At 49.5% G+C, this 20614-nt stretch overlaps 2 long non-coding RNA genes across 5 annotated transcripts; both read left to right on the top strand.

The window, feature by feature from the left end:
* The first annotated feature begins 5417 nt into the window (after positions 1–5417).
* On the top strand, positions 5418–8551 carry LOC120512734. The gene is made up of 3 exons (XR_005630099.1): positions 5418–5459; positions 6035–6222; positions 8418–8551. It is a non-coding gene; the product is annotated as an uncharacterized LOC120512734 (long non-coding RNA).
* Positions 8552–9502: 951 nt separating this feature from the next.
* Positions 9503–20161, top strand: LOC120512733. 4 transcript variants are annotated; one of them, XR_005630097.1, is made up of 4 exons: positions 9503–12139; positions 12230–12918; positions 13023–13073; positions 19570–20161. It is a non-coding gene; the product is annotated as an uncharacterized LOC120512733 (long non-coding RNA). The 4 variants fall into 4 exon arrangements; XR_005630095.1 differs by lacking the exon at positions 19570–20161 and adding an exon at positions 18428–18442; XR_005630098.1 differs by lacking the exon at positions 19570–20161 and adding an exon at positions 15851–15865.
* The last annotated feature ends 453 nt before the right edge of the window (positions 20162–20614 follow it).

Genomic DNA, 20614 nt, shown 5'->3' with positions numbered 1-20614 from the left:
GTGACAAGTTTTGGTAATTGTGTGTTGGCTTTGGGGGATCAGCCCTGTCCCCTTTTTGTGCAGATCTGGAAATAAATCCTGGGCTCTTCCACAGCAGGGAATGAAACCTGTTTGAGATAACACTGCCAGGAACAATTCCCAATTCCCAATCTCCCATCCAGCCCTGCCCCTGGCAGTGGAGCCATTCCCTGTGTCCTGTCCCTCCATCCTTGTCCCCAGTCCCTCTGCAGCTCTCCTGGAGCCCCTTCAGGCCCTGGCAGGGCTCTGAGCTCTCCTGGAGCTGCTCCTCTCCAGGTGAGCCCCCCAGGTGTGCCAGCCTGGCTCCAGGGCACTTCTGGAGCGTGTCCAGGTCCCCCTGGATGCCATCCCATCCCTCAGGGGTGTCACTGCTCCCTCACCTGCCCAGGTGCCAGCAGTGCCCTGGCGTGTCCCCAGTGTCACAGTGCAGCCCCTGGGGACCCCGCTGGGCCCTGCTGTCCCTCAGCACCCGGAGCCACCGACCCTCTGAGTACCAGGCTGCTCCTCAGGGTGACAAATTCCCGTTTTCCTCTGCATTTCCAGGAGATTCTGTGGAAAAGAACCTGGGGTGTTGTCAAGGTGAAACGAGGGGCTCGCCCCTGGAGCTCGCTGCCCCTAAATCTGGAGCCAGGATGAGCCCAGTGATGGGAAGTGCTGGGTGGGTGAGAACAGTGAATGTTTATTTTGGGCTGTCCAAGAATCCTCCTGATGCAGGAAGAGACAGAAATGAATCCAGAGCACTCTGATCTCTGTGCTGCTACAGAGATGGGCATGGAACAGCCTGGAATTCCACTGGGTACATTTCATGTACAGTTTTGACACATTAGTCAGCTATGTTTTATCTGAATTATCCAAAAGAAAATTAATGCAAAATTAACTATTAATATCTCCATTTATTGTCTTTTCCTATAGGCTAAAGTATGTTTAAAGAAAACAAAGAAAAAGATACAAAACTGCACATTTTCCATAAATACTAAATAATTGTTTCCATAAATTCTAGTTGATATAAATTATGTGAGTGGAGAAAAGAAAGTCTAATTCTGTTATTTTCTCTGACATTTTAATCTGACAGAAACCCAGTGCAATAATCAAAATTTCCAGACTTTAGGAAGATCATGTTTGGGATTTTATCCTGTTTGCTGATTTTCTGAGCTTTTAAAAATTATTGTTCCTCTCTCACAAAACAAGGAAAAAACATGGGGGTTTTCCCCCATAAAATATTTATTTTGAAGAAAATAATTTTGTTTAAATCCTGAATTCTTGTGTTATCAAAGGATTGCCCAATTTTATTTTAGATTCCAGCTCATATTAAATAAAATCCCATGTGGAACAACAGGGAGAACACCTGGCTGGGATCAGCGGGCACCACACTGTGCCATTAGTGAGGCTAAAGCAGGGAATTCCACACACAAACCTATTTTCCAGCAGGAAACCCTTTTGCCCTTGGAGCTCTCCACCAAACAGAGTTTTGCTGTGGACATTCCCTCTGTGTCACACCGGGCTTCCATGGGAAATCCCACGGAATTCACTCCTGGGTTTGGGATTCTTTTCCCTGTCCCAGTCGCATTCCTGGTGAGCTCCCAGCACACAGAGGTGAGTCTGGGCCGTGAAGGAATTCAGCAGAGGGGATCCCAAGGGTCTGGACAGGCATTTTGGGATGGGGGCCGAGGCTCCGTGCCAGGTTCTGCTCCGGGAAGGAGGCGTGGGACAGATGGAACCCCTGGAAATAAATCCCTTCCCTCCGTGGCCGATGTCAGCTCCAGCTCTGCCCCATAAATCAAAGCCTCAGCCTTGAGAGCTTCCCGAGACCTTTTGCAGGTTCCTTGGGAAGGGGAAGGCGAGGACTGCTGCTCCAAATGGATAGGCCCACGGAGACAGGGGAGAGCTAAATCTCCCTCCCAGCCAGCTGTATTTCTGGGATCCCATATGGAGCCTTGGCAGGAGCGTCCCGGGGAGCTTCAAGGACTCGGGATGGAGCAGGCAGGGGGACGAATTAACCCGGCAAGTGGCAGGTTAATTAGCCCTGCTCACCTGCAGCCCAGGGAGATGGATGTGGAGCCCAGACTGGGGTGAGAAACCCCCGAGGGAAGAGGCTGGCTGGGTGCTCCCAGCTGCTCCCAAACCCCGCTGCAGCTTTCCAGCAGGTTTCCCAAGGAATCCTGTGTTGCCTTTCTAATGCATTCTTTGTTTCTTTTCTGCCAAGGTCAGGATTAAATGTGTGAGAGGGTATTTCTCCTTGGGACTCAGATGTTTATTTGTTTTTGTCCCTGTCACAGTCTCACAAACGCTGAGCTCTGCAGCACTTCAACAAACTGAAAATGGAGCCCCATCTCTCTCTCTACAAGGCCTTTTAAGGATAAACTGTCCAATTAAGAAATTGCACCTAAATTATTTTTACTTTTAACTTAATAACCAACTACCTTTGATCTGGAGTGTGGGCTTTCTTATCCAATTACACAATATTACCTAAACTTGTGAAGAAAAAGGTGAAGAAGAAGGAGCAGTCTCCGCCCCAAAACCTCCATCTTGCCTTATATCTATTCCTATATTCTAAACCCCTAAACTCTACATTTTCCACCCTGTGATAGCACACACTTCTATCCAAACTCCACACCCACAACCCCAGTTCTGTCATTCCATTCTGGAAGCTTCTCCAGGGGCTCAGGTCAGTGCAGTGTTCTCCTGGGGGTCAGTGCCTGGCAGCACAGAAAGTCTGGAATTCTCAGTTTCCAGGGCTCCAACACCTTTCCATGTGCTAATTTCCACGTTTTAGTGCCCAGCTGGAGGAGTGAAAGCACCTTCCCTATGGATACAGGGTTAACCTGATACATTCCAGCTGGGAATTCCCTGAAATATTGATGTTTAACCTAATTCCTGTTCTAGCCAGGCCCTGATCCCACCATTTCTTGCATGGCAGAAAAGTTCCTGGTGCTTAATGCTGTTAATACTACAGACAAAAAGACATAACAGGAGAGAGACTGGAATTCCAGCTGGAAGTAGCTGGAACTTGCCAAGTATTCAGGATATATCCACAGATATATCCAGTCCATAAATAGTATTTATTGCAGTGTAAAATAAAAAATAATAACTTCAGAATACACGTAGCAACCTTTTTCTTATGTGGCTACATCCTTTCTTTATTCCGATATTATTATTCAGATATTAAAATATAATTGGTATTAAATGAAGACATTTAAAAACAAAATGAAGAAATAAAATTAAGTTTTAAAACATTTACTGAAGAGCACTGGGAAAAGGCTCTGGCAGGACAGCAGTTTTCCTGGTTAAATGTCACAGAGATGTACACACAGAATAGAACAAAATAATGGGGAGTTTTACTGGGAAAACGTGGAAATACTGATATTTTCCTCTGGAAAAAATGGTAAAATGAAGGGCCCAGCTGAAATTCTAAAGATCTCATTCAGCTTTGGCCCAATAAAAGAGAACAAACAGGTTTGGAATTGCAATTAAAGTTGTAAATCCCGAGGCTGTCTCCCAGCACTCTGCAAGGAGTGCCAAGGGAAGGGGGGAAGCTGTGAGCAGTTGGTGGATCCTAAATCCATTTATTTGGGGCAAACAGGTTTAATTCTGGAGGTGGCCAAAGTGGGGCAGGGTGTGAGATCTTCATCTTTGGAAGAGGAGCTTCCCCTCGGCTCACAATCCTGCTTCAGGAGCACCTCAAGAGGTTCCTTCCAACCCAGGTACTTCTGAGAAATTCTCCTTTTAAATCACCTGGAACCCCGTGAAATGAGTGAGTTAACAGCAGAGAAAGGATGGAGAAAAAGGGGGGAAACTGGGAGGAGAATGAGACTTGTGAGCCCTCACTTTCTCAGGATTCCACACCAAAGCTAAAAACGGGATTTTGGGGTGGTACAAAGGAATTTCTCTGCAAATCCAGGGCAAAACATGTCAGATAAAAATCAGAAAGTCCAGCTGATGGCATGGAGGGGAACCAGCTCCCTCTGCCAGCGACAGCACGTCCGTGTTCCCATCCTGGAGGGGTTTCATGGTCAGGGCTCACCTGGAGAAGACACGGTGGAAATTTGGAGGTGTGTCCACATCAACAGCAGCCAGGTGCACAGCTGGCACCTGCAGGATGGGATGCCCTGCCCCGTGCTGGCACACTGAGGTGGATGTGGGACAGAATTCCTGGGGTTTGTGGTGCATCCCATTGTTCTCCCCAGGAACAGGCACTGGAAAACACTCCCCAGAGCTTTACTGGCAGGACACATAAGCAGCTCTGGCTTGGAAATAAATAAATCTGATTTGTTGTGGCTGGGTTTGGGTTTGGTTCCAGCTCTGCAGGGACTTGGGATGTTCTGCAAACTGGATTTACCTGGATTTTGCCTATTCTGCTATCAGGCATGGCAAGTGCTAAATAAAAAAAGGATAAACAGAAGAATTTGTGGATTATCTTTTGTGAGACGCCCTCGAGCCCAGGGAATGTGACAGAGCATCTCCTGGAAGTACAACTGGATCCTGAGTGCAGAATGAGCTCCAGAAGGAAGGGATGCCAGGGAATAATAATCTGTGTTCTCTCCTGCAAAACTGCTCAGTGCAACTGGAAGGGCAGCAGTGTCCTATGAGAGAGGGTGGAGGGAGCTTCTCCCCTGTGGGAAGGGCTGGGAGAATGGGGATCGTTCAGCCTGGAGAAGGATTGGGGTGAGCTCTGTGACCTTCAGTGCCTGAAGGAGCTGAGAGATGGAGGGACAGCACACGGGGGATGGCTTTAAGCTGGCAGTGGGCAAATTTAGATGGGAGATTGGGAATTGGGAATTGTTCCTGGCAGGGTGGGCAGGGCTGGCACAGGGTGCCCAGAGCAGCTGGGGCTGCCCCTGGATCCCTGGCAGTGCCCAAGGCCAGGCTGGACACTGGGGCTGGAGCACCTGGGGCAGGGGAAGGTGTCCCTGCATGGCAGGGGTGGCACTGGGTGGGGTTTGGGGTCCCTTCCAAGTGCGGCAATCCCGTGGTCCGGGCGGGCTCCGCGCTGCGCGGTGGACGCGGAGCGGCCGCGATCGCCCCGGGGCGGTGTCGGAACCGGGACCGCATCCCCGGCCGGTCCGGGGCGGGCTCGGGGCGGATCCCGGGCTCGGGGCTGTGTCCAGGGGAGGTTCCAGGAGCGGATCCCGGTGCCGGTGGGAGGTTCCGGCGGTGGATCCAGGGGCGGTTCCAGGAGCGCATCCCGGTGCCCGTTCCGGGGGCGATCCGGGGCGGTTCCGGGCGGATCCCGGTTCCAGGGGCAGTCTCGGGGTGGATCCCAGGGCGGTTCCGGAGGTGGATCCCGGGGCTGATCCCGGTTCCAGGGGCGGTGCCGGTGTCGGGGGGAGGTCTCGGGGGCGGATCCCGGGTCCCGGGGCGGTGCCGGTGCCGCCATGGCCGCGGGGCCGGTGCGGGGCCGGCGCGGGGCGCCCGGGCCGGGGCCAGCCGGGGAGCCGGAATGCGTGAGTGGAATGGGGACGGCACCGGGGCAGAGGCTCGGGCAGGGCCCGGTGCCGTTCCCTGTCCCGGTGCCGTTCCCTGTCCCGGTGCCGGTGCCGGTCCCGTCGCGCCCGGGCCGTGTCGCGACTGTCGCGGTGGTGCTGGATCGGGAGCAGCACGGCCCGGCCGGGCACTGAGCCCAACAGGCTTCGGGGTTTTGCTTTTTCCCCCTGCTTTTCCATCGTTTATTTTCCTGCATTTTCACTTTCCCGTTTTATTTTCCCTGTTCTTTTTTTATATCTTTTTCCCTTTCTTCCTTTTCCTTGTTTCCTTTTGAATTTCTCGGTTTTCCCTTTCTTCCTTTTCCTTTATTCATTTTTAATTACTCTTTCCATTTTTTTTCCCTTTTTTCTTTTTCCTTTTTTCTTTTCACATATTTTCCCTTTCTTTCCTTCCCTTTTTTTTTTCCTTTTCTTTTCCTCTGCTTTGTTTTTTCCCCCCTTTTTTTCTTACCGGTATTTTTTTCTTTTCCTCTTTTTATTCTTTTTTTCCGTATTTAATTTTTTTCTTTCTTTCCGGCTGAAACCCTCTTTACCAGGCAGCCTGACTAATCCCATCTATTGCTGCTCTCCTGGCTCCGAGGTGACAGAGAGGAAGGAATCAGAATCCCAGGCTGGTTTGGGTTGGAAGGCTGGATTTTAAGGCATTTGGACTTAGAGGAGTATCAGATTTTCAGGGCTCTCAGTGTGTCCTGGTTTGGATTGCTCTTCAGGCAGAGTTTCCCAGGTGGATCTGCATGGATCTCACATTCCCTGTGCTTTCCCAGACAGAGCCATGCTTCCATAGGGCAAAAAGCAGGGAGCATCTCCCCAGGGGGATCATTCCTCAGGGATCCAGGGGGAGCTGGGCTCTGTGGAGACCTGTGGGACAGGCCTGCTGGAACCCCAAACAGGACACAGGCTGGCTTTAAAAATGGGCTCAAAAAGCAGAAATTGCACAACAAGGACATAGTAAAGTTGGAGAAAATCTTTTAAATTGTACCCAAAATACCCCAACAAATGAGCAGAACTTTTCCTACAGCTCCTTCAGGTTGGGTGTCCAGTGGAGCTGGGTTTGGCATGAGTGAGGTTTCATCTCTGAGGTCTTTATCCCATCAGTGAAAAGGAGTGGATTTCCCAGGGCTTTCAGCTGGACAGGAAAGTGAGGGTGATTTCCCTGCAGGGAGATGTGTTGTTCCTGCCTCTTGCTGGTGTCCTGCTCCTTTCCCAGCTGCCTGCCCAGATCATTCCCTGGCACGAGCAAACAGTCCCTGCTTGCCTTTGGAGCAGGGGCTGCTGATCCCTGGCACAGGCAGGGCTCTGCAGTGGCTGCTTCTTCCCCAGCAGACAATCCCAGAGGCTGGAGTCTCCCCTGAGCAAGAAGCTCCCCCAGGCTGGCATTGGGATGAGTTTGTCTCCTCCTGTGCTGAATTCCTGACACTGAGCAAACCCCCAAAACAATACCTAGAGTTTATTTTCAATCTGCCAAATTCCTTCTGGAGGGGGGCATTGGGTAATTTTTCCCTTTGGCCCCTCATCTGACACATATTCCCCGTTTGCTGCTGCACTTTGCCTTTCCCTGCAGTGAAGGAGGAGTTCTGCAGCAGCAGAGCAGGGGATATTTTCCCAGTGGGAGGCAATCTCAAGGATTTAGAGGACCTCCCCAGACTTTTATTGCATTATTCCTTTTCTTACTGCAGTACATATTTCACTTTTGGATTCCCTTCCCATCCTGATATCCTGCCTCCCTTCCTGCTGGTCCCATCTCAGCTGTTTCCTGCTGAGGTTCTGGGTGCATTGATCCATTTTTGGTTTTCCACAACTTATTCCAACTTTAAAGTCCGTTTGTGTGCTTCAGTAGTCTGTTAGTTCTGTGCCAGCACAGCTTCCTGGAGAAATGGGATGTTGGGATTCCTTAAACAAAGTTTCTTTGGGAAGGAACATCCCAAGTGTGTGAGTGTCTCTGGCATTCAGGCCCTCAATCCGTGTCAGTTTGGGAATTCCCGTGTTTGTGTTCATTTCCTGGGCAGTTCCAGGGAGCCCTGCCTGGGTGTGGGTCACCCTCCCTTTCCAGGGGTGCTCTCAGCCCAGGGATGTTCTTCTGGAGGTTTCCACGTGGTTTTTCCATGGATTTGCAGCTGAAGCTCCCCATTCCCAGCGTGCTGCTCAGAGCAGCAGTTTGGGAGCCCCTGGTGCTGGGCAGGGCTCAGGCACAGCTCCAGGAGAAGTGAGTGGATGGAATAGCTCTGGGAGAAGGTGCCTGTGTTCAGGGAAGGCACAAAACATCCTTTCAAGGATGTTCCCCTCACTGGGAGCAGGGATCCAAGGCTGTTCCTTCTGTTTCCTGGATTTAATCCTCCTTCCACACAATTCCTTGGATCAGCCCCATGCCAGGTCCTGCTGGGGTGGAGGCTCAGGGATGCCTTTTCCCAGGGATTTCATGGGGCACAGGGAGGTGTGAGGTACAGAATTCCTGCCCCCAGGGAGGTGTGAGGTACAGAATTCCTGCTCACAGGGGCACAGGGAGGTGTGAGGTACAGAATTCCTGTCAGGTACAGAATTCCTGCTCCCAGGGAGGTGTGAGGTACAGAATTCCTGCCCCAGGGAGGTGTGAGGTACAGAATTCCTGCCAGGTACAGAATTCCTGCTCCCAGGGAGATGTGAGACACAGAATTCCTGCCCCAGGGAGGTGTGAGGTACAGAATTCCTGTCAGGTACAGAATTCCTGCCCCCAGGGACGTGTGAGGTACAGAATTCCTGCTCTCCCAGCACGAGGGGCAGAGGGAAACCCAGACCTTGCTGTTCTGCCCTAGTCCCACATAGCCCACTGTTATCCTGGTGTTCCTCCCAGTGCATCTGGCATCCTGGGGAGGCACAGGACACTCCCAGGACGGGGGGCCTGTGCTGGCACAGAGATGTCACTGCTGCTCTTGGCTGTTCCAGAAGCGGGTGTGCAGGCTGCTGGACACCATTCCACGGGAGCCTGGTGCCCAGCTCGTGGGCTGTGCCATGGACCTGGATTCCAGGCAGAAACTCCTCCCTGACTCTGCTCCCTGGGCTGCAAAGACAAAGCAGAATTCCCTGGTAAGTGCCCACTGTCCGTGGGTTTGCTGCAAAATCACTTCTCAAATACATTTTATCATAAAGCTGCAAGTAATTACCCTCTTTTTTTCTTTTTTTCTCTTTTTTTTTCTTTTTATTTTTCATTTTTTGATGAATTTGTGTCTGGTTTTGTTCCTCAGATTTTGGAAAATCATGGGAGCAAAGGCATTTCCCAGCCCTGCCCGAGATGTGTTGCTGGAGAATCTGTAAGTGTGGGAATCTGCTTTTTGGGACAAAAAGGACTGGGACTTGTTCCCCATTACAACATGAAGTTAATAATCCTCACAATTGCATTGCTCTGGAATAAAGCGTGGAAATTAAAAATAAAGGAGATGGATCTAGAATTTCAGCAGAGCACAAATTAATATTTCCAGCAACAGTTGGAAAATCTGGAGATTCTCAACACATTTGTCAAATTCTCTCTAAAAAGCAGAATTTGGGAAGTAACTGAAAGAAACAATAATATAACACTTCCTCCACCCAGTTTTATGTCTCCTTGATTTACTGGATCATAACAAAATATTCAGGAATCTCATTCTATCTCCTTTTTTTTTGTAATTGGATATTTCCTTTCTGAGGAATAGCTAAAATATTGAAAATATTGCTCCTTCCAGAGCCAAAATGAGGAGAGGTGTGAGGAAATGCTGGATGTTCATAGCAAAATCTCTGATTTATGGAATTAAAGGCAAAGTTTCCATCAGAGTTTCCATCAGGAGCTGTGACTGAGCAGACATTGATTGTGTTAATTTATTTCCATTCATCCCTGGAGGGAACAAAAAAAAAGGAATATTTGTGGTGGTACTCAGCGATTTCAAATAAAATTTGAAAATGAAGAGTGAGGAAAAGCCTTTTTGCCAAGCTCCTTTGTACTGACCTGAGATTTTCTCATTCCAGGGCCACTTCAGTCACATCCTGAGCTTCTAGAAACAGAGAGGAGCAGCTCTGATTTCCTGCTGGGATGCCCAGGATGCAGCTGATCCTGGGCTCTGCCCTGCCTGCCTCAGCACCCCCTGCCCTGCTGCCCCTCTGGGCACCATGCCCTGCAACTCCACACCTGCCCAAAACGCTTCTGCCCCTCAGGTAGCTCTGAATTTGTCCAGAAAGGACAAGGAAAGGCTGATTCCATGTTTAACTAGTTCAGAATTTGTTTTAAAAAGGACAAGAAAATTCAGATTTCATGTTTAGGTAGCTCAGAATTTGTTTTAAAAGGACAAGGAAAGGCAGATTTCATGTTTGGGTAGCTCAGAATTTGTCCAGAAAGGACAAGGAAAGGCAGATTTCATGTTTAGATAGCTCAGAAATTGTTTTAAAAGGACAAGGAAAGGCAGATTTCATGTTTAGGTAGCTCAGAAATTGTTTTAAAAGGACAAGGAAAGGCAGATTTCATGTTTGGGTAGCTCAGAATTTGTCCAGAAAGGACAAGGAAAGGCAGATTTCATGTTTTAGACTGGTTAAGTTGAGCTGGCTGTGGGCCCAGGCTTCACCTGGGACTGAGCCAGAGCTTGTGCTGATTCCAAAGGTTTTCCCAACAGCCCTGACCCCCTTGGAAAATGCTGCTTTGGAAAATCCTCCTTGTGCAGGGCCACAGGCAGGAATGGGAGGACACAAATCTTCATTTTTAAGTGGCTTTGCAGCTGTGAAGTCCAGGAAAAAATCCTACTGAAGCTTACATTAAATTCCCAAAAAAAATCTGTTTAAAAAGGCTTGACCTTGTCACCCAACAGGCTTTTATTGGCACAGATCTGAGGACAGGTTAATTAACCTCTGAAAGGTTAATTTTGGGGGTTATCAGGCTGCAAAATCCACAGGCAAAGGTTTTTTGCAGTCCTTGAATCCTTCCCATGTTATGTGTGGAGTTGGAGTCAGCACTGAGTCGAGATATTCTCATTAAATCAATGGATATCACATAATATTGAGTTTAATTAAGTAATACATGAGGAGCTGAGTCTAAAAGCAGACCTGCACTTCATTGGCATTCAGATTTCGGTTTAAAAAAAAAAAAGTTTCCTCCAAGCCAATAAAAATTTTAGTTGAATTTAGAATAAATACTTTCAAGTTAGTATTTACATACTCAATACCAAGATCTGGGGGTCAGAATTTGTGGGGAATTCATTTTTACATCCCCCACCCTTGTCTTTTTAAAAATCCTGGTCATCAAAGCAGTATTTTTTTAAAAAAGGTGGATAAACAGCAGTTTGTGTGCTGCAAAAGCTGAAATATCTGATTCAATGTAAGGGGCTAAACGGGTTTAGTTCCTGCAGAATCACTCAAAACCTCAAGTGCGACAGGTAATGATTAGGGCTGATCAAAAATTTGTCAAATATAGTCAAAATTTCAGGTGTTCAAAGAGGGGAATACCAAAACTGGACTCAGAGTCTGTGATGGAAGAGTTTTCTGCCAGAATACATCAGGCAAAAGTATGGGATCAAGTTTAAAACACAGGGAATCTGTGGATTATCAAAGCAAAAAGTGGTTTTTCCTTAAATAACTCCCATTTTATCATGTTCAGGAGTGCACAGATACCTGTGTCAACATTTCCTCTGTTTGCTTTAAACTTGGATCTGGTCTGGACTGGGATAAAACCAAGAGCCAGCTGGTTCCTTTCTGGTTTTCCTTCTGCTCCTGGTGGGGTTTGTGGCACATCCTTTTAAATCCTGCTTTTCCAGCACTGGTCTGAAATGTGAATCCCAGGGCTGCTCCCAGCTGGTGGCTGCAGCAGAATTTTAATGGGATTTTTGGGAACTTTTGGGTTTTTTTTTAACCAAAATCTGAATGCCAGTTTAGTGCAGGTCTGGTTTTAGGTTTATTTCCTCATGTGCTCCTTGAGTAACCTCAGTATTTGTGTGCTGCTCATTTATTTAATTTATTTAAATAAATTTAACCCCTGTCAGTGGGCACGGGGCAGGGGTTTCACTGCATTTCATCCAGGGGATTCCTGAGCTCCACAGCTGGGCAAACCAGGAGCACCTGATCCTGCTTTTGGGTGAGCAGGGACATCCTTCTCCCGTCCCAAATGCCACGTGCAGCCAGGCTGGCAGGGACTTTGGGACACTGGGAATTCCCAGGTGTTTCCCACACTGGGATGTTTCCCAGGCTGGGCTCTCTGTGTTGGGAATTCTCCAGGAGCACAGAGGTGAAAGCTGAGCAAGTCAGTGCTGATATTTAAATCAATAAATAAAATATATTCTCCTCCTAGTGCCACCTGTGCTGGGAGTGAGCCCCAAAAGGGGCATCGGGCAGTGCAAAGGAGCCTGCCCTCATTTCCAGCTGTCCCAGTTCCCACTCCCTGCAGAATTCCAGCCTGCTTTGGGCTGGAAAGGGCCATCCAGCTCCTCCCCCTGTCCCAGTGCTCCCAGCCCCATCCAGCCTGGCCTTGGGCACTGCCCCAGCTGCTCTGTGCCCCCTGTGCCAGGGCTGCCCCTGGCTCTGCAGAAATGCACATTTCAGCTCCATTCTGGGGAGCTGTCCTCACCCCTGGAGCTGCTCCCTGGCTGCCCAGCCTGCTCTGCAGAAATGCACATTTCAGCTCCATTCTGGGGAGCCCCTGGAGCTGCTCCCTGCAGGTCACACCCAGGTGCTCCCACGGCAGGGCAGCTGCTGCCCTGGCACATTTCAGCTCCATTCTGGGGAGCCCCTGGAGCTGCTCCCTGCAGGTCACACCCAGGTGTTCCCACTCCTCCTAAACTCTGAATAAAATCACCTTTAACTCCTCTCAGACCCCCCATTATCCTGAATTTTCCCCACACTGGAAGGCAGAAGCTCCTGGATCAATTCCAAAGTGAACTTTTCCTCTCAGATGAGATTCCTTGCTCCATGTTTTCCAAGAGGGCAAGGAGTGCTTTTTTAAATCAGTCAGGCTGGAAGCAAATTGGACTTTAATTGTCTGCTCCACTGAAGGCTTTTAATGGTGATACTTTTTAAAATAGATGTGTTTGTAATTTATTTTGGGATTTTCTAGGATCGTAAAGCTGGCACAGGCTGGGGCAGTGAATATTCCTTTAAAGCAGATTTGTGTCAAATCTGCAGTGGAACCACAGAGTTATTTTTGTATGCCTTGTAAACTCTGAATTTTTGTTTTCTTGATGAAAAAAAAAGTAAACTTTGTATTTCCTACTGCTGTGGTTTGTACACAGAATAACCAGAGTGATGCTTTATTTACCTGTATATAGCGAGAAAGGCCCCTGGCCTGTTTTTAATTCAGGTTTAAAGGATCTAATTCTTATTTTTAACTTTGTATTTTTTAAATTGTTCCTTATAAAAGCAGAAGCATTAAACACCACTTTGGCTACAGCATGGAATTGTCTGGTTGTGTTATTCCATGAATGATTTCTGAGGAATAAAGGTAAATAAAACCTCTGATGAGGAGAATAAATATATTATTTATGTCATGTAAAATCTTTGTAGTAGGTTTAGGTGCTCAGTTTATTAATTTGATGGTAATTACAGGTCCACTTGGCATCTTGACTGCCAAAAAAAGATGGAAAATCAAAATATTGGGTAAGTGGAGTTTAAAGGCAACGTGGATCTGACAAGACAAGACTTATGTGTTGAATAGAGTTAATGTATTTAAATTTATTTTTGTTTATTTTAGATATTATAATTTATTGACTAGATTTCAAACCCGTGGTGTTTATGTCTAAATTAGTTGCTTAAAACCCCAGCAGCTCTCCTGGGAGGGTGGTGTGACACCCTGTGTTGGCAGATTCAGAGTCACACATAAACAACTCTGCCTTTGCCCTGATTGCTGCAGATAATTACCCAATTAACACTCACACTGGGCATTCCTCCCACAGCCAGCTTCCACTCCGGGTCCCTGCCTGTCCTTTCCTGGGCTTGGTGCTCTGAGCAGGACCAGGCTGCAGCTTTGGGCACAGGGACTTGGCTGGGGATTCCTGCACAGCAGGAGTTGTCACCTCATTTCCCAGGGCTCCAGCAGCTCCCCCACCCCGGGGACACCAGGACTCGGCCTTTCCTCTCCCCTCCTGGGCTGTTCCCAGCCCTTCTCAAGGAAGCAAAAAAAGCAGTGGCCACACTGTTTAAAATCACAGGAAAATAAAAAATGCCAGGAGGGTGCAACAGAGTCACAGGATTGTTCAGGTTGGAAAAGGCTCTGAGCCCATGGAGTCCAGCCCTTCCCTGCCCTGCCCAGGCCACCACTGACCATGTCCCCAAGTGCCACCTCCACAGGGCTGGGCACTCCAGCCCTTTCCAGGAAGGAATTTTCCCAAGTTCCATCCTGAACCTCCCCTGGCCCAGCTTGAGGCTGCTTCTTGTCACAGAATTCCAGACTGGCCTGGGTTGGAAGGACCCCAGATCCCCCCCAGTGCCACCCCTGCCATGGCAGGGACACCTTCCCCTGCCCCAGGTGCTCCAGCCCCAGTGTCCAGCCTGGCCTTGGGCACTGCCAGGGATCCAGGGGCAGCCCCAGCTGCTCTGGGCACCCTGTGCCAGCCCTGCCCACCCTGCCAGGGAACAATTCCCAATTCCCAATCTCCCATCCAGCCCTGCCCTCTGGCAGTGGAGCCATTCCCTGTGTCCTGTCCCTCCATCCTTGTCCCCAGCCCCTGTGCAGCCTCCCCAAGCCTGGAGCAGCCGTGCTTGGCTCTGGTGTCCCAAACTCTGCTCCTGACCCAAGCCCAGCTCCCAGAGCTGCTCCTCCCCTGCTCCTCCACCCAGGGGGATCAGCACAACCTCCACGGGCTCATCTTCCATCCTGGGGCTTCTCCTTCCCCTGGGCATGGGCAGGATCAGCTGTCAGGGCATCCCTGGGTGCTGCTGGCTCTGTGCTGGGGCATATTTTGATATTTTGGTGTGATTGTGGTGTTGTTCCTGCAACGATCCCGAAATCGCCGCGTGATATTTGCTTGCAACACAGGGTGTCATTCATGAGTTATACATAAATGGCAGCTTTACATATTTAAAAGGAACATGGACTGCTTCATATCTGAAGTATGGTTCCCAGGGGACAACACCACCATTTGATCTATTTTTGATTAAAATGTAAAAATTAAAAATTAAATCAAATGGTAGTCAAATTCCTCGGGGAAAACATACTTCAGTTATGAAGTATTCCCCGTAGTAACCTTGAGAATCTTACAGCTGTATTGTCTCATCTGTAGGTGGTCTTTTTATGTCTCACATAATTAAAATGAATTGCTGGTAGAGAACCCCTACTACTGCATACAGATTTATGAACCTGGAGGCACCTGCACTCCCAGACAAACAGGGACAGCACGCTCCCTGTGCAGCTGTGCCACGGCCAGCAGCCCCTGGAGCCGGGCTCTGCTGGGAGTCTGGGCTCCAGGGGGAGTGATCCTTCCCTGCCCGCAGAGGGTGAGGGAAGCCGGGAAGAGCAGGGGCTGGGGAAGGAGTGGGCAGGATCCCTGAGGAGGGACAGGACCTCCCGGACCCCAGAGTGCACCCTGTCACTGCAGCCCCTTCCCAGCTCCATTCCCTGCCCTGCTCTCCTCCAGCCCCTCCAGGGCTCTCCTGGAGAACCCAGAGCTGGACTGAACCCTCGAGGTCCCAGTGGTGTCACTGCCCTGGTCCTCCCTGCCCTGGTCCTGCAGGGCTCTCCTGGAGAACCCAGAGCTGGACTGAGGTCCCAGTGGTGGCACAGGGGGACAATCCCTGCCCTGGTCCTCCTGCCACAGGACTCAGTGTTTCAAATACCCGAGGAACCCTTGCTGCACTAAGCAATGGCTAAATGTCACCAGAACATGATTGTGAAATTGGATTTCCCAGGAAAATGTGCTCTGCACAATCTAATGCAACTTATTTCTTGCAAGCTGCTTTATCAGGCTGCCTTGGAATATGGGAATGTATATTTGATAAGATTAGAGAATTGTGGGGATCAGGAAAAATAAGACTCTAGACTTTGCATTCCCATTTTCACCCAGCTGAAGGACAAACATGTCATTTATTTTGTGTTTGGTTGTGATTCTCACGGTCCTGGTAATGTACCCACAGCAGTGGCTTGTGACTGTGCATCCTGCTCAAGCTGTGACTAAAACTTCCCTAACAACATTTTCATAAAAAAAGAAGGGTATGGAAGTGAAATGCTTGGATTTATAGAGAAAACAAAACAATTCTGACAATAAAAGTATTGAGTCGATGAGTTCCACAGTGCCTTGCAGAAACATTTTGTAATAAGCAGCAGGAGTGTTCAAATTTCAGTGTAATACTTGAAAGGAGATGTCTCTGATCTTTGAGTTTCTTTGGAGAGGGGAGTTTTTAATGTCTAATCAGACTAAAATCCTCCTGTAATTGCACAGTGAGAGGCCTGTGAAGTTTCGGGAAGGCTCAGATGGAGCACGGACCTGCAGCAGCACCAAGGCTTTTCCTCTTCTGCGGAGGGTTCCAGGCCTGTGGCATCAGCCTCAGCTGTCCCCACGTGCAGGTCCCAGCTGGAATCTGTCCCCACGTGCTGGGCTGTCACCCCAGGCTGGCACTGATGGCCCTGAGCAGGCACTGTGCTCACTGATTAATGAAATTCCGGCAGGCCTTGACCACCCAGGTCCTTCCCCTTTCCACTTGTTCCAAGCCCAGCCATGCTCCAGCTCCACCCAGCTCCTTGGGAAGCTTTTCCCCCTCAAACCATTAACATTTACCTGTTAATTACATGGAATCTCCAATTGATTTGGGAAGGGACCTCAAAGCCCACCCAGTGCCACCCCTGCCATGGCAGGGACACCTTCCCCTGCCCCAGGTGCTCCAGCCTGGCCTTGGGCACTGCCAGGGATCCAGGGGCAGCCACAGCTTCAATCCTGATTTATTAATTATGCCTTAATTAATAAAGAAGTGTCAACTCACCTCTCCTTTTGTCAGTGGTGCCCTAAGCCAGGCTTGTCCATGCCCTGGGAATAACAAAGAGTTCAATGCAATGTGAACATTCCAGCAGGGCAGAGCACAGCTAAAATCACACAGTCAAAATCCTCCCTGAGCCTCCCAAGCCCTCCCTCTGCTCATGAGCAGCTTCCTGAGCAGCAGCCTTCATCCTCAGCACCCTCATCCTCACAGGCACGAGGAGAAGGTCAGGAATCCATCCCCAACCCCTCAGCACTCCCTGCACCAACAGGGTGCTGCTGTCTTTGAGTCCTGAACGTAAAAAGCCTTTAAATAAAAGTTAAGTTCCCTGAACTCAACACCTCCCAGCAAGTGCCAGATGCTTCAGGCCCTGACTCAGTAGCTCAGCAAGGAAAGAGCCTGGGAAGCTTTGAAATGTGCATTTCTGGGCAAAGCCGAGAAGGGAAAGAATTCTGAGGAGTTTTTAGCAGAGTTTGTAAGCAATGGGAAATAGCTGGTGTGAGTTTTTTGGTGAAGGGAGGCTATTTCACTGAAAATTGGGTGATTTAGGGTAGCTAGTAAATAACATTCTGAGTTTTCTGTCTGAATTTATGGCCAGGGTTCCATCACTTGTGCTGAGCATCCTGTTGAAGTCATTCCAGTCCTGGTAAAAGCTGAGTCTCAAAATCCTGCCCTGTCCAAACTCTGCTTTCTCAGTCCCTGTGTGCAGCAAATCACTTCCCCAGCCTGGGACAGTTACTTCAGGGAAGGGGAGAGATGATTTTCTGTCATTTCTTGACCCCAGTGTTGCTCTCGGTACTGAGAGCAGCAAGGTGGGTCAGGTTTAGTGCCAGCTCTTACAGCAGGAGATTTTGGGGCCTTATTGCTCTGTTTGGGATGAGGTAATGCTCCTGGAGCAGCTTTGATTTCCTTCTCCTGAGCTCTTGGTTCCCACTGAGAGCCAGACTTGGGATAAAATCCTGGAATGGTTTTGGTGGGAAGGGACCCCAAACCCCACCCAGTGCCACCCCTGCCATGGCAGGGACACCTTCCCCTGTCCCAGGTGCTCCCAGCCCCAGCCTGGCCTTGGGCACTGCCAGGGATCCAGGGGCAGTCTGGTTTGTGTGCTGAAAATTCAGCACTGGGAAATTGCTGCACCCAGAAATGGGCAGTGGGGTTAAATAAAGCTCTGCTGGGTGAGAGGCTTGTTGGGAAGGAGCAGAGCCATGAGTTCATACAGGGGCAATCATTCGGGGCAATGCTACAAACACAGTTCCAGAGTGGAAAGGAATCATTATTTCCATGGCTTTATGCTGAAAATAAAAAATGTCTGGTTTTACCATCACTACATCTTCGGGAATCCAGGTGTAGCAAAGACTGAACCTGAAGGGAGAGCCAGACAGCAGAAGTTCTGTGGAATTTGTGTCTGTCAGCTGAAGGAAGACAGGCTTGGATGGGATTTTGGGCAGGAATTGTTCCTGGCAGGGTGGGCAGGGCTGGCACAGGGTGCCCAGAGCAGCTGGGGCTGCCCCTGGATCCCTGGCAGTGCCCAAGGCCAGGCTGGACACTGGGGCTGGAGCACCTGGGGCAGGGGAAGGTGTCCCTGCCAGGGCAGGGGTGGAAAATTATGACCTTTGAGGTCCTTCCCACCCAAAGCAGGCTGGAATTGTAGGAATTTCACCCACACTGGGCCCAGGACAAGGATCTGTGTGGAGTTCCCCTCACCCTGTGCTTGGGACTGACTCAAACACAAAACTTGGTTTCCTTGTAGAGTAACAGTGGCAGGTAAAGGGAGCTCCTTGGCTTTTCAGGTTCTGAAGAGCAGATGATTCAACAGCAGGATGAATAAATAATGAAGGAAAGTGAGATTATAAATTGTACTTCCTCATTTGAAAGGCCTCGTCTCCTGATTCATCATTATAAATGCGTTACAAACTTCGGGTCATTTACAAAATAATAGAACGCTTTAAGATTACCCTTAGCTTTATGTAAATGTAATTTTAATATTCTATCTTCATTAATTATCTAATCTTGGGAGCAAATAAACTCCTGACACAATTCTGTAGCTATTTTGCCAGCAGGATTTCCTTTGAAGTCGGCGGCGGTTGTAAGAGGAAGTGGATGACAGGACTGAGCCTCACCAGCACTTTTGGAAGAAAAGGAACTTAAACAGTAGCTGAAAATCCAGACTTCCTATGGGCACAGAGCTATTCCTTCACCGCCACACGTTCATTAGTGCCAGAAAAGTGGCATTTTATTCCCGCTGCTCCTGTTCCAGAAGCGAGGAAGGGGTTGGCTCCCACCTCCTCCCAGTCCTGCTCTCCTCCCTTGGCTCTGAGCGCAGCGCCTGGCCCTGAATGAAGAGCCAGGGGGCTCAGGGAGCTGCAGCTGGACCTGCTGTATCTCTGTAGCGCTGTTTTCTCTCTAAAGCAGCTTTGCACCTCCTCATTTTGGCGGGTGGGGCTGGGTAAGCTCTGCGGAGCAGCGCGAGCATCGCCACAGATGTCACAGAATCCCAGAGCAGGAAAAGGACCTGAAATCCCACCCAGTGCCACCCCTGCCATGGCAGGGACACCTCCCACTGTGCCAGGTGCTCCCAGCCCTGTCCGTCCAGGCACTGGGTGCCAGCCTGCAGCCAGGGAAGCCTGTGCTGTACACTCGTACCCCCCCAGTGTCCCATCCCTGTGGTAACGCAGCCTGGATGTTTTCCACCTCGCTTTGAGTTTCGCCCAGCTCGACGCATATAAATGCTCATATTAAAAGGAATTCATTAATAACTTACATTTCGTTTCTTCAGAGCAGCAAGAGCAAAATCAGTGCATGGGATAGGAGAGTGCTGGGTTCAGAATCCCCACCCGGCCAGGCAGCAGTGGGGCTGTTTCTGCTCCCCCCAAAACTCCTCAGCTGAGACAACAAAATCCAAGTGTGAGCTTGGCACTCCACAGCCCCAGAGCTGCTCATTCCACCCCCCCAGCTAGCTGCTCCGTGCAAGGGAGGGATGGATATTCCAGGCTATCGCTGTCATTAATAATCCCATCCACGCCTGTTGATTATTTTAGTAATTACTTCTCCTAAAAATACTGCTGAGCATGATTACAAACGTGGCTTTGGTTTGATTGTCTCTTTTCCTGGCCAGTAGCAGATGCCTGAATTCCTTGATTTTTTAAAATAATATAAATAATGTTCTCTGTGCTTTCCCAATGCCCAGTGATGACCAAAGGAGTATAAACTCAACAACACAACACTGATAAACTCCTCTGCAAACTGCTCAAAGTTCACAAATCAAACCTTATTTGCATACAAAAAACACATCAAGAGAGCATGGAGGGCCAGATTCTGTTCTCTTGAAGGTCTGCGGGCAGCACTTGCCCATCCCTGCTGCTGCTGCTGTGGCCAGGGCTGGGCAGAGCTGCCTGCCCCAGATCCACTCCTGCCTGGGAAGGTGTGGGACACCAGTGAGAAAATTATGGAGCACCTTGACAGCTGGCCTGCACGCAAAGCTGAGTTAACAGAAGAAATAACAATTTGATGGTTTTCGAGTGTGTCCATAGCAAGGAAGAAGACAAGGCCGTCAGCATGGAAATGGATTAGAAAAGATACATGGACATTTTTGTGAGCCAGGCTACGTGCATAAGTAGATGTGTATTCGTGCCGTATTAAATTTCTGTAAAACTTTTGCCAATTATATTGACGTTAATTGCTCTGCACCAATGAATATAATAAGTTATTGTGATGTAATTAATGACTTAAGATCACGCTTTGTTAAGAGTATATAAGCTGGAGAACACACAGAATAAAAAATCTTTTTCTTCTTGGACCCTGATCACGTGTGTGCATTTCACATCCGACCTAACGGTGACAGAAAATGACATTATTTAAGGGACACGCCTGAGTGACCGCCCAGCTGGCCCGGGGCTCTGTCCATGGGGACACTCCGTCCTGAGCCCGCCGGGACCGCAGGGATCCCGGCATGGGCGGCATTCCCGGGCCCTTCCCGGCCGCTGCTCCGCAGGCAGTAACTCATCGCTGCCACCACAGGAAGGAGCTCCAGCACTGCTCGTGGAGCATCGCTCGGCCCTGCGGCTCCGCGGGCTGGCATCGGTGCGCTCATCCCCGCCGGAGCCTCCAGCCCCAGCTCTGGTGTTTCCAGCTCTCCCTGCCCCAGTGCTGCCCTCAGCCCCAGCTCTGGTGTTTCCAGCCCTGCCCCAGTGCTGCCCTCAGCCCCAGCTCTGGTGTTTCCAGCTCTGCCCCAG

This window comes from Passer montanus, unplaced genomic scaffold (assembly GCF_014805655.1).
Source record: "Passer montanus isolate IOZ18808 unplaced genomic scaffold, ASM1480565v1 scaffold77, whole genome shotgun sequence".
NCBI lineage: Eukaryota > Metazoa > Chordata > Aves > Passeriformes > Passeridae > Passer > Passer montanus.
The sequence above is the reverse complement of the archived record's forward strand: the minus strand, read 5'-3'. Positions and strand labels throughout refer to the sequence as shown.